We start from the raw sequence: 289 nt of genomic DNA on the forward strand, positions 1-289 counted from the left end.
CCTTCCCTTTGTGAAATGTGTTCATCTGATTCGTGTCAATATAAACAATGCTAGGGCCGCATAATAAGATGTGCCCCTCACAATATATGTAATCTTTAACCATTTTGTCGGTCCTCGTATAACCGCAGGCCAGGAGGAGACAGATGATATGTATATAGTTCTTTTTTGCCAGCCCAAAACCGGTTTTGTTGTTAACTGCACAGTGTTAAACAAGAGATCCTAGGGGAGAACTGAGGCATTTATCATAGTATTAAGCGAGGTTATGAACGGGGTGATCTTTAGTATGTAT

This window comes from Haliaeetus leucocephalus, unplaced genomic scaffold (genome assembly GCF_000737465.1).
Source record: "Haliaeetus leucocephalus isolate CR32 unplaced genomic scaffold, Haliaeetus_leucocephalus-4.0 Scaffold228, whole genome shotgun sequence".
Classification (NCBI taxonomy): Eukaryota; Metazoa; Chordata; class Aves; order Accipitriformes; family Accipitridae; genus Haliaeetus; species Haliaeetus leucocephalus.